General features: G+C 34.0%; 1 long non-coding RNA gene across 1 annotated transcript in view; it reads right to left on the bottom strand.

Moving 5' to 3' along the window:
* Positions 1-3,067: 3,067 nt before the first annotated feature.
* LOC144578768 (uncharacterized) overlaps positions 3,068-14,648 on the bottom strand; it is a 144,979-nt gene continuing 133,398 nt past the window's right edge. Inside the window, exon 4 of the long non-coding RNA XR_013525165.1 lies at positions 3,068-3,184. This is a non-coding gene — a long non-coding RNA (uncharacterized LOC144578768). The remainder of the gene's footprint in view (positions 3,185-14,648) is intronic.

Raw genomic sequence — 14,648 nt, 5'->3', positions numbered from 1 at the left:
TTCTACAATAATCTCTTTTTATCCCCAACCTATCACTTTTTTCTTATCTTACTTCTTTTCTTATACTATGTACACCTTATTATTCATCAGTATAATAACGTAACAAATAATTACAAATAATAACAATAAGATCAGTGAACACTGAATTATAATCTGTGCCAGCTATATTTACTCTCCCTTCTTCCGTCACTGGCTTGGCCATATTCCTCGCTTCAGCCAGTGGAGAGTAAAATAGCAAAAAATGTCATGTCCTGGCAAAAGGCCTTAGAGGCATTGCAAATTTTACTCAAGTTCTCTCATTGTGAGAACCACAATTCTCAGGTAGTGGCCATTTCTTTAGCCTGAGTTCTAGACTAAAAAACTAGGTAAAGAGATCTGAAGCTAACTCCAGACTGAAATCAAACCCAGCAGAAACTAGCCAAGACAAGCGGATCCAAGTGGTACAGAGTTCTAGCCAACCTACAGGTCCATAATGAATGTTTTTGATTGTAAGCCACTGAGAGTCAGAGTTGTTACTACGGCAAAGTATATTGTAGTAATATACCTTAACCACATTTCACAAATGAGAAAACTTACATTAAAGTGGTTAAATAATTTATTAATGCTATAAAATTATTAAATGCCAAGATTTAAACCCAAAACCTAATTTTTAAATCTCTATTCCTTGTTGTTTTCTGATACACTCAATCAACTTCTTGATTGAAATGGAAAATTTCCGGTAAACTCATCCATACTCTTTGCTTTCACCATAGTAATCCACATATAGACTGCTGAATATTTTATTAAAAAATTATCAATTTTTAGATCGTTTATTCCACATTAATTTTATAGTTTCTAATTTATATGGTGCCTTGAATTTTGTCAGATAACCTTTTGATGTGTTCCTCATTAACTCAGTCTACCACGTCCATAAGAGGTTTTCCCTAATATTTAGTAGACCACTCAAATTTCTAATCTCATCAGTGTTGCAATATATACTTGGAATATTCCATCACATGTAATATTTTTGCATTATTTGGTACTACTTTCCACTACTCTCTTAGTAATATTTTGTTCTCTTTTGGCTTCCATAAAAGTATTTTAGTCTGTTTCCCTCAGTTTTCTGAATGTTCAACTTTTTTTTTTTAATTGCATTTTAGGTTTTGGGATACATGTGAAAAACATGCAAGATTGTTGCATAGGTACACACATGGCAGTGTGATTTGCTGCCTTTCTCCCCAGCACCTATATCTGGCATTTCTCCCCATGCTATCTCTCCCCAACTCTCCATCCCCCACTGTCTCTCCCCTATTTCCCCCCAGCACCATAAAGACCCTAGAAGAAAATCTAGGCAAAACCATTCAGGACATAGGCATAGGCAAGGACTTCATGACCAAAACACCAAAAGCATTGGCAACAAAAGCCGAAATAGACAAATGGGATCTAATCAAACTCCACAGCTTCTACACGGCAAAAGAAACAATCATTAGAGTGAATCGGCAACCAACAGAATGGGAAAACTTTTTATCTATTTTTTTTATTTCCACATAAATGTTGATCTTCATGAAGTCTAAGCTAAGCTGCTATAGCAGAGATACCCCAAAACCCACTGGAATCCATTGGCTCAAACAAGCTAGCAATCTGTTTCCTCCTCGTAGCACAGTTCACAGTTTCATTTTACTTTCTTGTTTTAACAGGTTTATTGGTGGTTCTTCCCTGAATAACTCACCATGTTTTTTTATATCTAGCTATTGGCAAAGTATAAAGAGAGCATGTAAATTACAAGCAATCAGAACACAAATAAATCAAGAATACCAAAACTACGTAACAAAAATTAACAATTACTTTGTTAATCTTTTGAAAACTTTTACAAAAATAGAATTAGAGGAAATGATTCTAGACACATTTCATGAGACCAGCATCACCTTGATACCAAAGCCAGACAGAGAGACCACAAGAAAGTACAGCTACAGGCCAATATCTTTGATGAAAACAGGAAAATTATTTAATAAAATACTGCCAAATGGAATTCCACAACAGAGTATTTCTAGCACAAGGCTGATTTAATATACAACAATCAACCAATGTGATACATTGTATTAACAGAATGAAAGATAAAACCTACATGATCATTTCAATTGACACAGAAAAAGCATTTGACAAAATTCAACATACTTTCTTGATAAAAACTAGCCAAGAATTTCAGAATAGAAGAAAATCTCCTCAGCATAATAGAGGCCAGTTATAAAAAGCTCATGGCTAACATCACACACAATAGAGAGACATTGAAATCTTTTCTCTAAGATGCAGTTCAAGGCAAGGATGCTCACTCTCTCCACTTACATTCAACATAATACTGGAAGTACTGGTAAGAATAGGTATACAAGAAAAAGCAATAAAAGGCATATAAGTAAGAAAAGAAGAAGTGAAATTATCCCTGTTTATAGATGACATTATTTTGTATGTAGAAATCTCCAAGTAATTCACACACACACACACACACACACAGAGAGAGAGAGAGAGAGAGAGAGTTAGAACTAATAAATGAATTTAGAAAAGTTGGTAGATACAAAATCAACAAACATATTTCATTTCTGTACAATAGTCATTACATATCTGAAAAATAAGTCAATAAAAAAATCCCATTTCTGATAGCATCAAAAAGGATAAAATCCCTAGGAATAAATTTAGCCAAGGAAGTGAGAGATATGTACGCTTAAAACTATAAAACACTGATGAAAAATTCTGAACATACAAAATACATACAAATATAAACCTTCTTTATGGTTTGGGTAAGTTAAAATTGTCAAAATGTTCTTAACCAAAACAATCTACAGACTCAAAGTAATCCATATTGATATTCAAAAAATATTCTTCACAGATAGATATTAAAAAAATTCTAAAATACATATGGAACCACAAAAGACACTGAATAGCTAAAGCAATTTTGAGAGGTGGGAAAGAAAAAAACAGCATTGGAAGCATCACAATTCTTGATTTCAAATTATATTACAAAGCTATAGTAATCATAATGGTATAATACTGGTCTGAACAGACACATTGACTCATGAAACAGAATAGAAACTCCAGGAATAAATTAAAATACATACACAGTCAATTACCTTTTGATAGGGTCATCAAGCAGAAACAATGGGGATAAGGGCAGTCTGTTCAATAATTGGTCTGGAGGAAACTGAGTATCTACCTGCAGATGAAAAAAAAGGATTCTTATTTTATACCATACACAATAATCAAGTCAAAATGGATTAAAGGAGCAAAATGTCAGAATGGGAAGGCCCAGGCTTTACTACTACCCATAAAAAGTTCAAATAGCAACTCTCCAAAGACAAGACCTTGGTGAAAATCTTTCACATTGAGAATGAGCCTGAGTAAGCTGTGTGGCCCACAGAGTGAAATAAAAACTGCATAGAAAACAGCAGAAAAAAAACTTACTTTGATCACCCTCTTTCTACCACCCTCTTTCTACCATCAAATTAGCTCAGTGCCACACAGAGTTTTCCAGTGATCATAGTTCTTACAGAGATAGAGAAAATAAAAAAAAGAGAATCAGAGGTGAACAATAAGCTTTCCTAGTGTTTTGAGATACTTCCTAGGAAGCCCACTCCATTCTCACCTAAAGGGAAACAGTGAATAATGGCATGGTTAAACCACCTAGGGTCAAGTAGAAATAAAGCAAGGAGTTGTATCCCACAGAAATCAGCATTCATATTTCAGTAATAGTTCGGTGTACCTTTCAGTGATTATGCCCAATCAGAGTTACCACCTAAGAGCATAGCCCATCTGCAAAGTTGAGCTGTTTATCCCAGAAGTGGAGAGAGTCTCTAGCTGGCTTGAATCCATAGACAGTCAGTCTCTAGGACTAGCCTCAGAACCTACCAAGGGATCCTGTCCAAAGAGGGAGACAACCACCACAACAAATTTTGGCATTGAGTAGGGGCTAGATCTGACATTCTCAGTCATTTAAACAATGGTTGGACCAGCTTCAAAGCCCACTTCAAGCTTGTACATAGGCAGGGAGGCAAATCTTAATTAACCACACATTTCTACAGAACATAGCAGCTAGTCTTGTACAAGCTGATTAGAGATTTCACCTAACCATGAGGATTCTACAGCAATGCTGTCCAACTTCCGATCTCAAATAGTGGCATCACCTATCCAGGGAACATGCCCTGTGGCCTGGCTCAGTCACAGGTAATTGTAGTTTCACATCCAGCAGCTCAGCCTGATTGCAGAGCTCAGCCAGTAGCCTTACCAGATAGCAGGGCCCAGCTAGATGGTCCATCCAATCCCAAACAAGGACACCAGACTAGCCATCTACAGAACCTGAAAGCAAATTCTGGCTGAACAGAGTTGTTACCAGTTGGCCTCTCCAGAATCATAGTCTAGACTATATAGTGAAAGTCAATCCCTGCAAAGAACATGTATAAAAGCTGAAAAGTCCAGTCTGGGTAACAACAGGGAAACTCTGTCTCAAAAAAAAAAAAAAAAAAGCTGAAAAGGGTGGCTGTCTCTTTAAAGGTACAGAGATTAACACAAAAACAAAAAGATTACAAAGACTCATGAAATCATGAAAGCTCTAAAATGAAATAACAAATTCCCCAAAATAAACACTAAGGAAAGGGAGATGTACCAAATGGTAAAAAAAAAAAAAGGATTCAGAATAATTCTGATAGAGTTTAGTAACTTGTTAGAATATACAGATAAAACATTAAATGAAATTTGGAAAACACTACATAAACAAAATGAGAAATTTGACAAATATATGGGAATAAAAAAAATAGAAATCCTAGAGATTGAGAATACAACAAAAACTTCAACAGCAGGTGCACTGAAGCTGAAGAGTCAGTGATCACGATGACAAAGCATTTGAAATTATCCAATCAAGAGAGAGAAAAAAAACCAAAAACACAAAAAAAGAATAAATAAAGCCCACATGATTTTTAGGACACATTCCAGAGATCAAGAGCCAGTAAGCATATGTAAAAATATAATGGCTTAAAAACTTTCTTAATCGGGGAGAAAATGTAAACACCCAAGTACATGAAGTATAGAGGTCTCCAATCAATTTCAATCCAAAAAGGAGTTCACAAAAGCACATAATAATTGAACTATCAAAAATGAAAGAAAATACAGCCATGTCTGTGGGATGCAAGGCTGGTTCAACATACATAAATCAATAAACATAACCCATCAGATAAATGGAACCAAAGACAAAAACCGTATGATTATCTCAATAGATGCAGACAAGGCCTTTGACAAATTTCAACAACACTTTATGCTAAAAACTCTCAATAAACTAGGTATTGATGAAACATATCTCAAAATAATAAGAGCTATTTATGATAAACCCACAGCCATTATAATATTGACTGGACAAAAACTGGAAGCATTCTCTTTGAAAACCAGCACAAAACAAGGATGCCCTCTTTCACCACTCTTATTCAACATAGTATTAGAAGTTCTGACCAGGGCAATCAGCCAAGAGAAAGAAATAAAGAGTACTCAACTTGAAAATGGGGAAGTCAAATAGTATCTACTTGCAGATGACATGACTGTATATTTTAAAGACCCTGTCTTCTCAGCCCCAAATCTCCGTAAGCTGATAAGCAAATTCAGCAAAAACTCGGGATACAAAATCAATGTGCAGAAATCACAAGCATTCCTATACACAAATAACAGACAAACAGAGAGCCAAATCATGAGCAAAGTCTCAATCACAATTGCTACAAAGAGAATAAAATATGTAGGAATACAACAAACCTTAAGCAAAAAAGAAAAAAGAAAAGAAACCCCAAAGCTGGGGGCATCAAGGTACCTGACTTCTATACTACAAGGCTACAGTAATCAAATCAGCATGGTACTGGTACCAAAAGAGAGATATAGACCAATGGAACAAAACAGAGGCTTCAGAAATTAATGCCACAAATTTAAAACCATCTGATCTTTGACAAACCTGTCAAAAACAAGGAATGGGGAAAGAAATCCCTATTTAATAAACGGTGTTGGAAAAACTGAATAGCCATATATTTTCTGAAAGTTTCAGCTTTCAGAAAGCTAAAACTGGATTCCTTCCTTACACCTTATACAAAAATTAAATCAAGATTGATTAAATATTTAAACATAAGACTTAATGCCATAAAAGCCCTAGAAAACCTAGGCAATACCATTCAGGACATAAACATGGGCAAGTACTTCATGACTAAAACACCAAAAGCAATTGTAACAAAAAACAAAATAGACAAATAGGATCTAATTAAACTAAGGAGCTTCTGCACAGCAAAAGAAACTATCATTAGAGTAAGCCAGCAATGATAATGGGAGAATGGGAGAAAATTTTTGCCATCTACCCATCTGACAAAGGGCTAATATCCATAATCCACAAAGAACTTAAACAAATATACAAGAAAATCAGTCCCATCAAAAAGTGGGTGAAGGATATGAACAGACACTTCTCTAAAGAAGACATTTATGCAGCCAACAAACGTGAAAAAAGCTCATCATCGCTGGTCATTAGAGAAATGCAAATCAAAACCACATTGAGATACCAGTTAGAATGGCCATCATTAAAAAATTAGGAGACAACAGATGCTGGAGAGGATATGGAAAATTAGGATCACTTTTACACTGTTGATGAGAGTGTAAATTAGTTCAACCATTGTGGAAGACAGTGTGGTGATTCCTCAAGGATCTAGAACTAGAAATACCATTTAAGCCAGCAATACCATTATTGGTTTTATACCCAGAGGATTATAAATCATTCTATTATAAAGACACATGCACAGGTATGCTTATTGCAGTGCTGTTCACAATAGAAAAGGCTTGGAACCAACCCAAATGCCCATCAATGATAGACTGGATAAAGAAAATATGGCACATACACATCATGAAATATTATGCAGCCATAAAAAAAGGATGAGTTCATGTCCTTTGCAGGGACATGGATGAAGCTGGAAACCATTATTTCCAGCAAACTGACACAAGAACAGAAAACCAAACACTGCATGTTCTCACTCATAAGTGGGTGTTGAACAATGAGAACGCATGGATACAGGGAGGGGAACATCACACACTGGGGCCTGTTGGGGCATGGGGGTTAGGGGAGGGATAGCAGGGAGTGCAGGGTTAAGATGGGGATAGTGTTAGAAGAAATACCTAATGTAGATCAGCAAACCACCATGGCATGTGCATACTTATGTAACAAACATGCATGTTCTGCACATGTACCCCAGAAGTTAAATAAAAAAAAATTGAAGGAAATAAACAATTCTGAGAAGAGCAGGAGATAAGAAACATATAACATAAAAGGGCACCCCAATACTATTATCAGTGCATTTCTGAGCAGAAATTATTTTGTTCAGGAGAGATTGGGATGACATATTCAAAGTGCTGAAGGAAAAACTGCCAACAAACTCCTTTTATTTGTAGTAAAGCTATTTTTTTTCTGAAATAAAGAAGAAATTAAATACCTTCCCAGCCAAACAATAGTTAAGGAAGTTCTTTACCAATAGGACTGCCTTACAAGAATTGCTAGTGGGAGTTCTATAAGATGACACAAGAGGCCACTAATTAATAACATAAAAGTTACAGAAATCTAAAATTTAGTCATATAAGTAATACTGATCCAGATTCAGAATACTCCAGGACTGCAATTGTGCTATGTATTTTAATTTTATACCTAGTACAAGGGTTAAAAGACAATTATTAAAAACAGCTATAGCTATGAAAAACAATCAGAAGATACATATCACAAATAATGTAAATTCTAACATCAAAAACATAAAATATGAGTGGAAAGACCAAAATGTAGTTATTGCATGCAGTCAAAATTAAGTTGTTGTCAACCTGAAATAGACTATTATTAGAATAAAAAATTCATAAACAGGGCAAAAATATCTAGAAGACACACAACGCAAAAATAGAGAAGATGCAAAGCATATTACGTAGAAAATCCCATCAAATCATCAAGAAAGACAGGAAGAGAGAAGAAAAACAGACAAGTATCTATATAACAACCAGAAAACAATTAACAGAATGCCAATAGTAAGCCATTACCTTCAATAATTACTTTGAATTTAAATGGATTAAATTCTCTAATAAAAAGACATGTAATTACTTAACAGATTTAAAAATACCCAATTACATGCTGTTTAAAAGAGACTTTATTCACTTTTATGAATATACATAGCCTAAACATTAAAAGATGGAAAAAGATATTCCAAACAAATAGAAAACAAAAGGGATTAGGGCAACTCTACTTACATCAGGCAAATAAGAGTTAAAGTTCAAAAGTAAAAAAAAAGAGACAAAGAACAACATTATATAATGATAACAGGGTCAATTTTTCAAGAGAATATGTATGTACCCAACACTGGAGCCCTGAAATAGATAAAGAAAATATTAAATGACCTGAAGGAAGAGATTGATTGTAATAGTAGGGTACTTTAGTGCTCTACTTTCAATAATGAACAGATCAGTGAGACAAAGAATTAATAAGAAAGCATTGGTCTTAACCTACAGATTGGGGAGAAGATATCTGCAAGTGATATATCCTATATGGGGTTAACATCTAAAATATGTAAGACAACTGTATAAAAAGGAAGTAAATGATTAAAAATGGGCAAGATACATAAATAGACACTTTTCCAAAGGAGACATAAAAATGGCCCTCAGGTATCTAAAAAAACTCTTAACATTGCTAATTGTTATAGAAATGGAAATTAAAACTACAATTAAATATTACCTCTCATCTGTTAAAATGGCTAGTATAAAAAAGATGAAAGGTAAGTGTTGGCAAAGATGTGTTAAATACTTTTATGGTTTTGTTGGTATTCCAGCAGATTTGTAAAAGAGAACATTGAGAGAGGTAAGCGTATTCAATTAGTAAAGTAGGAAGTCAAATTGTCTCTATTTGCAGACAACATGATTGTATATTTAGAAGACCCCATCATCTCACCCCAAAATCTCCTGAAACTAATAAGCAACTTCAGCAAAGTCTCAGGGTACAAAATCTATGTGCAGAAATCAGAAGCATTAATACACCAATAACAGACTTCAAGGAGACCTACAAACCACTGCTTAATGAAATAAGAGAGGACACAAATAGATGGAAAAATTCTATGTTCATGGTTAGGAAAACTCAATATTGTGAAAATGGCCATACTGCCCAAAGTAATTTATAGATTCAAGGCTATCCCCATCAAACTACCTATGACCCTCTTCACAGAACTGTAAAACACCACCTTAAACTTCATATGGAAACAAAAGAGAGCCCACATAGACAAGTCAATTCTAAAAAAAAAAAAGAACAAAGTTGGAGGCTTCATGTTACCTGACTTCAAACTATACTATAAGGCTACAGTAATCAAAACAGTATGGTACTGGTGCCAAAACAGAGATATAGACAAATGGAACAGAACGGCGGCCTTGGCCACACATCTACAACCATCTGATCTTTGAAAAACCTGACAAAAGCAATGGAGAAATGATTCCCTGTTTAATAAATGATGTTGGGAAAACTGGCTAGCAATGTGCAGAAAGCAGAACCTGGACCCCTTCCTGACACCTTACACTAAAATTACCTCCAGATGGATTAAAGACTTAAACATAAGACCTAACACCATAAAAACCCTAGAAGAAAACAGCAAAACCATTCAAAGCATAGGCACAGGCAAGGACTTCATGACTAAAACACCAACAGCATTGGCAACAAAAGCCAAAATAGACAAATGAGATCTAATTAAATGCCAGAGCTTCTGCACAGCAAAAGAAACAGTCATTAGAGTGAACTGGCAACCAACAGAATGTGAAAAAATATTTGCAATCTACGCATCTGACAAAGGGCTAATATCCAGAATCTACAAAGAACTAAAACAGTTTTACAAGAAAAAAACGAACAAGCCCATTCAAAAGTGGGTGAAGCACATGAACAGACACTTTTCAAAAGAAGACATACATGAGGCCAACAACATGAAAAAATGCTCATCATCACTGGTCATTAGAGAAATGCAAATCAAAAGCACACTGAGATACCAACTCATGTCAGTTATAATGGTGATCATTAAAAAAACCGGGGGACAACAGATGCTGAAGAGGATGTGGAGAAATAGGAACACTTTTACGCCATTGGTGGGAGTGTAAATTAGTTCAACCATTGTGGAAGACAGTGTGGCAGCAATTCCTCTAGGACCCTAGAAATAGAAATTCCATTTGACCCAGCAATCCCATTACTGGGTATATATATCCAAAGGATTATAAATCATTCTATTATAAAGACACACGCACATGTATGTTCACTGTGGCACTGTTTACAATAGCAAAGACCTGGAACCAACCCAAATGCTCATCCATGATAGACTGGACAAGGAAAATGTGGCACATATACATCATGGAATATTATGCAGCCATAAAAACTGATGAGTTTGTGTCCTTTGTAGGGACCTGGATGAATCTGGAAACCATCATTTTTAGCAAACTGACACAAGAAGAGAAAATCAAACACTGCATATTCTCACTCATAGGCAGGTGTTGAACAATGAGAACACATGGACACAGGGAGGGGAGAATCACACACTGTGGTCTGATGTTGGGGGACTAGGGGAGGGACGGGGCAAGTAGGGAGTTGGGGAGGGATAACATGAGGAGAAATGCCAGATATAGGTGACGGGGATGGAGGCAGCAAACCACATTCCCATGTAGGTACCTATGCAAAAATACTGAATGCTCTTTACATGTACCCCAGAACCTAAAGTGCAGCAAAATAAAATAAAATAAAATAAAAAGAATTCAATATTAACCTTTATGCCACATAAAACTGCAGGCCTGTTGAGTGTCTGTGGCTGACAGTTACAGAGGCTAATGACTGATGAACTGACAGTGTGTAAGCACTGTTTCCTAGGAGTCATGACATTCTTACACTAACATTTAAAAGGTAAAATTGTGTTTTGTTATGCCTAAAGAATAAAAAAAGATCTTTGATCATTTTGTGGTTGACCTTGCCTCTATGGAGGTTCACAGGAGTTCTGCTCTGCCTCAAAAGAAAAAATAGATATAAGCACGTCGATTTTGAGAGACACTTTTTAGTATGGGATATACTACTTTCTGTTTTGTGACATAAAAGTGCATGTTTTTATTTGTTTAAAATATACTTTAATAATTAAATAATTAATTGAAAGTTAATAATTTAAGAAGTCCGACAATCATTACATTTGGATTTTATTGTATAATATATTAGGGGTGTGACAAATTGTTTTAAAGGTTAAAAGTCTTCTGAAAACTATTAATATTTCTTTCTTAACTTGACATAATTTTGACCCTTTCTGAAATCCATTTTGGAGTCTCAGCAAGACTGGGTATCTCTGAAAACTGAACTGTTTTGTTCTTCTACTTTGTTATTTTCATAACTTCACAATTACCTTCACTTCTAGTTGTAAATGTTTTTGAAGGAGAAGCTGGCTTCATGATCGACACTGAACTTTTGTTTATTTGCTTTAAATTATAGAAGACTAAATGATGAAGAAATACGTATATAAGAAAAAAAGCTGTAGCTAAATTTTATGGAAAAATAGGAAAAATGATGTTTAATTTTTCTCATAGAGCTAAAATTTTCCACAATAAATTTCTCTTTTACATTTTACATTTGACAAGTAGTCTTATTTTACAACAGGAGAAAAACAATGCATATCGTGCAGTTTGTCCACATGCTAATATATACCTGTTAACTATTCAGATTTTCTCTACAAAAGAGCCCTTCATAGATAAAAATTTAAAAATTGTTTGCCAAGAATGATGCTTTAAATAAAATAATGGCAAAATGTACACTGAATCCTTCTTTGTTTCTATTGCTAAATGTGTCTGGTGTGTACTTTGAAATCAGAGAGCCTTGACACCAAAGTTGTCTTAGCCACTAAGCTGTCAAACAGATTTCTTATAATTTTTGATTTAAGCATTCTCCTCTCTAAGATGGATACAATAATTTCTTTAAGACCACTGATTTTATAAGGTACCAAGTGCTAAACTCTTAGAAAAGTGGTATTTGGTAAGCACTCAGTAAGTGATAATTAAGGCTAGTAACATTAGAGAAACGATTGCAGCAAAAGTGAGTCACAATAAAAGAGTATTTACCATAATGTTCCTAGCAATTGTATTAGCATTTATAAAATGTAAAGTTAAATAGAGAATACATTTAAAGGAATTTGAATATATATATATATATATATATATATATGCTGAAGATATACCTCTTTACTAAAAAGTAAAGGTTTTTCTCTATTATCTGGCTGTTTTACCTTAAGGTAAGTAATATAAATATAACAGAAAGTTTACAGCTGTTAGTCCCAAAAGTCTCCTGATATTGATTTATTGATTTCAATTTCTACTAAGGTATTTACAGAAACTTTTAAAAAATGGTTATAAACACTGTTTTGTTTTGAATACAAATTTAGATCAGGTCTTATTTTCTATGCTTAATAGTAATAAACATAATTTCATTTTATTAAATTAAACTGATTTCCTTATTTGCATTACTATTTTAATACTCCCAACAGCTTCCAGGAAAGTGCTATTTCTTTCACAATTTGATAGATAATGGTGCGTAAGCACAGAGAAGCTAAGGAATTTGCACAGAGCCACACAGCCAAAAAGTGACAAGCTCATATTCGAACCAAGACATTTTTGTCTCTGAAGCTCCAGATCTTACCCTTCACATTAATTGGAGAATAAAAAAAGAAATTAAAATGAGAAAATATTATAGTAGTGTGTTTTATTTAATAATTTTTAGAAATTTATTTTAGAATAAATGAAATTAAATATTTCTAAAAGCCACAAAAAGGCTATATTTTAATTATGATTCTTTTAAGTAACATAAATTACAGCTTCCCAGAGTACATCTTAGAAATGTATTTAAATAATATTTTCTTAAAGAAAGATTAATTTCAATAACAGAGTATACTTTCTATCTATATAATTGAATTGTCAATTAGTCAATATCCTCTAAAACATCTCTTTGTTAACATAACTTTGAAAGTATGTTGCACTTGCTACTCTTCCATTTATGATGTTAGAGTGTCGTGAACCCTTGAATGACATTTGGCCAAGATAACATCTAACACTGAGCAAATCAATTACAACAAATCTGCATTATTTTTGAATACAGTCTTGCATTTCTTCACAATAAAGATGTGTTCTGAGTGACACTTCATGAGACAAATTTGTTATTGTGCAAGTATCACAGATTGTACTTACACAGACCTAGATGGTATATCCTACTACAAACCTAGTATATGATATAGTCAGTTGCTCCTAAGCTACAAACCTGTGCAGCATACATATTATTGTGCTGAATATTTTAGGCAACTGTGAAACAATGGTAAATATTTATGAATATCTAAGGATAGAAAAGACACAGTAAAAACTATGATTAAAAAAAGATTAAAAAATGGTACACCTGTATAGGACATTCAGCATGAATGGATCTTGTGGGTTGGAAAGTTGCTGGGTGTGAGTTAATGAGTGAATTATGAGAAAATGGTGAAGCCTAGGACATTACTGTACACAACTGTAGATTTATAAACACTTGTCCTTAGACTACACTAAATTCATAAAAAAATTCTTCAATAGTAAAATGAATTTAGCTTACTATTACTTTATAAACTTTTTAAAACTTTTTGAATTTTTACAATAACAGCTTAAAATACTAACATGTCATAAAACTGCACAAAAATATTTTATTTATTTATATTGTTATTTTATACACTTGTTTTTATTTCTTAAAACTTGATCTTTTTATTCTCTTACTTTTTAAGGTTTTTGTTAAAATCTAAGGTACAAACACACATCTTAGCCTGGGCCAACACAGGGTTGGGATCATCAATATCACTGTCTTCCACTTCCACATCTTGACCCACTAGAAAGTTTTTAGGGAAAATAACATACATAAAGCCATCATCTCCTGTGATAATGATGCCTTATTTTGGAACACCTCCTGAAGGGCCTGTCTGAGTCTCTTATACCGCTAACTTTTTTAAAATTTAAGCAGAAGGAGTACACTCTAATATAATAATAAAAACTATAGTATAGTGAATACTTAATCAGGCAACAGCCATTTATTACCACCGTGAAATACTATGCACTGTATATAATTGTATGTGCTATACTTATTTTTTATTTTTATTTTTTATAGATTTAGTGGTAAAAGTGCAAATTTCTGACATGCATATATTGTGCAGGAGTGAAGTCTGGGCTTTTAGTGTACTTATCACCTGAATAATGAACATTGTAATCAATAGGTAGCATTTCCTACCTTACCCTCCTCCTACCCTCTCACCTTTAAGAGTCTCCAGTTTCTACTTTTCCACTCTGCATGTCCATTTGTCTCCATTGTTTAGCTCCCACTTAATCAATAAGAATATGTGATATTCAACCACTTTGTTTCTGGGTTATACTGCTTAGGCTAATGGTCTCTAGTTCTGTTCATGTTGCTGCAAAATACATGATTACATTCTTTTTTTTATGGCTGAGTAGTATTCCACAGTGCCGATGTGTGTATGTGTGTGTTTGCGTGTGTATGGTATATGTATATATGGTGTGCAGTATGTGTATATACATACACGCACACAGCATATATACAGATATATGGTATATATATAGTGTGT

The sequence above is a fragment of the Callithrix jacchus genome, chromosome 1 (assembly GCF_049354715.1).
Source record: "Callithrix jacchus isolate 240 chromosome 1, calJac240_pri, whole genome shotgun sequence".
NCBI classification, from domain to species: domain Eukaryota; kingdom Metazoa; phylum Chordata; class Mammalia; order Primates; family Cebidae; genus Callithrix; species Callithrix jacchus.
This window is presented reverse-complemented; position numbering and strand designations above follow the sequence as displayed.